Raw genomic sequence first — 2,635 nt, forward strand, 5'->3', positions numbered from 1 at the left:
ATTTTTCTATATATTTTAGAAATTAGTCCCTTATCCAATATGTTGTTGCAAAAGATTTTTTCCCAGTCTGTGGGTTCCTTTTTACTCTCTTGGTGAAGTTTTTTGATGTGCCAAGTTTTTAATTTTTAGTAAGTCCCACTCATCTCTTTTGTCTATTTTTGTTTGTGTACTTTTCAAAATGTGTGGCAATCTGTATATGCCCTGGATTAGTGCCCGCATGTTTGTCCCTATTTTTTCGTTGATGGTCTTCATAATTTTGGGATTCACATTTAGCTCTTTAATCCATGTTGAGTTCATTTTTGTATAGGGCGTGAGACAAAGGTCTTGTTTCAGTCTTTTACATATTGCTTTCCAGTTCTGCCAGCACCATTTGTTGAAGAGACTGTCACTTCCTCATGCAATGTGCATAGGCACTTTGTTGAAGATCATTTGGCTGTACGTGGTTGGGTTGATATCTGGATTCTGGATTCTGTTCCATTGACCATTGCCTTTCTGAGCTCACCTCCTACTTGTCTCTTCCTTGCTTATTCTGCTCCAGCCACAGTACCATCTTGCTGCTTTCTGAATATACCAGGTGAGCTCCTCCTTCCAGGCCTTTGCATTGGCTGTTTCCTCAGTTTGGAATACTTTCCTCATTTATCCACAAGGCTCATTGCCTCAAGTTTTTGATCAAATACACCTTGTCCTTGAAGTTGTTCCTGACTGCCCTTTTAAAAATTGAACTCTTGTTGTCTCCAACTCTCTCCCTGACTTTACATGTTTATTATCTGCCTTTCCCAAATAAAATATAGGCCCCCCAAGGGCAGACATTTTTGTATGATTTGTACTTGATTATATGTTACTTCCTGACATGATTAATGTTGATTAATTCTTTTGGGTACAGTGAACATGTATTCTTCCATCTTCTATGATTCTTCTTGAGTTTTGTATAGAATTTTTCAATATTGCAGTCTGAGGCTTGGATTTTTTTCATCAGTTCTTTCAGTATGAGAAATGATGAGTATGTTCTTCCCTTTTGATTTATTAACTCCATGCTGTTGCACATTTTATTAAATACTTCACTTTGTTTTCTTCAGCTGCCCTTTGAAATCTTATATTCAGCTTTGTACTTCATCATACTTTCTTCTACTTGTTTTAGCTATTCTGTGTTCAAGAACACATTTTAGGGTCTCTCTTGACATCCATTTTGATCTTTACTTTGTTTCCTTTCTTTTAAGTGATCTTTGTGTATGATGACCTTGATGTCGTCCCAAAATGTGTCTGGTCTTAAGTCATTAGTGTTCAGTCTGCCAAATCTGTTCTTGAGATAGCCTCTAAATTCAGTTGTGTGTATTCAAGGCTTTGCTTTGCTCTTGTGTCCTTGTTTTAGTTTTCTTCAACTTCAATTTGAACTTGTATATGAGAAATTGAAGGTCTGTGTCACAGTTGGCCTGTGTCCTTTTTATGACTGATGATATTGAACTTCCCCACCATCTCTTTCCACAGATATAGTCAATTTGGTTCCTGTGCATTTATGTGTATAGAAGAGTTTTGGTATATAAAAAGGGTTCAATAAATGCTGAATGAATTAGAGGGTGTTAAAGAGGGCAGCAACCTGAGTGGCCTAGCAGATTGTAGAGTAGAATAAGAGAGCATTTACATGGCAACTGTTGTAGATAAAACAATAGAAATATGGGTAGTCTGCTTCCCCAGTGGGATTTTGAGTACTCCTGTTCTGGCACTATATCTGACGATATTCTTCTGCTACTCATTGTGTCTCAGTATTCAAAATTTGGGTTGTATCTGACAGTGTTTCACTGCTATTCATAATGTTTTTCAGTGCTGAACATTCAGAAGTAGTCTGTCTTCCCTTCCTAGTCTGTATTAATCTGAAATCTCCACTAAAAGTTGTCCAGCTGGAGTGTACCCTTCTGTTATTTAAAAGACCCATGGCATGGCAACATGCAAACTACCACAGTAAGGAAACTGACAGAAGAATGGTGGTGGTTGAAAGGTTGACTAGATCTTCTGATGTTAGAGTCGATATCAGCACCCATCTAGAGGTTTGACAAGAAACATTGTGGTTTTTATCACTGAAGTCCAAAGAGACACAAAATAAGCTTAATAATTCTTTCATATTATAGTGAAGATTAAAATACATTTTGCTTTTGATTTCTATGATCGCTCCCGTCTAGCTAAACATATTTAGCTCTTCTAGCTAAGCTGAACAGTGAATAAGGAAGGCCATAGAAGAATTAATGCTTTTGAGTTATGGTGTTGGAGAAGAATATTGAAAGTGCCATGGGCTGCCAAAGGAACCAACAGATCTGTGTTGGAAGAAGTGCAGCCAGAATGCTCCTTGGAGCCAGGATGGCCAGAGTTTTTCTCCCATACTTTGGACATATTGTTCAGGAGGGACCAGTTGCTGGAAAAGGATATCATGTTTGGTAGGGTGGAGGATCAGAGAAAAAGAGGAAGACCCCTGGCGAGATGGATTGGCACAGTGGCAGAATCAATGGGCTCAAGCATGGCAACAATTGTGAGGTTGGCCCAGGATGGGGCAGTGTTTCATTCTGCTGTGCATAAGGTCGCTATGAGCCAGTACCGTCTCGATGTCACCTAACAACAACAACAACTAATCTGTGTGTAATCTGCT

Source organism: Chrysochloris asiatica, unplaced genomic scaffold (assembly GCF_000296735.1).
Source record: "Chrysochloris asiatica unplaced genomic scaffold, ChrAsi1.0 scaffold00057, whole genome shotgun sequence".
NCBI classification, from domain to species: Eukaryota; Metazoa; Chordata; class Mammalia; order Afrosoricida; family Chrysochloridae; genus Chrysochloris; species Chrysochloris asiatica.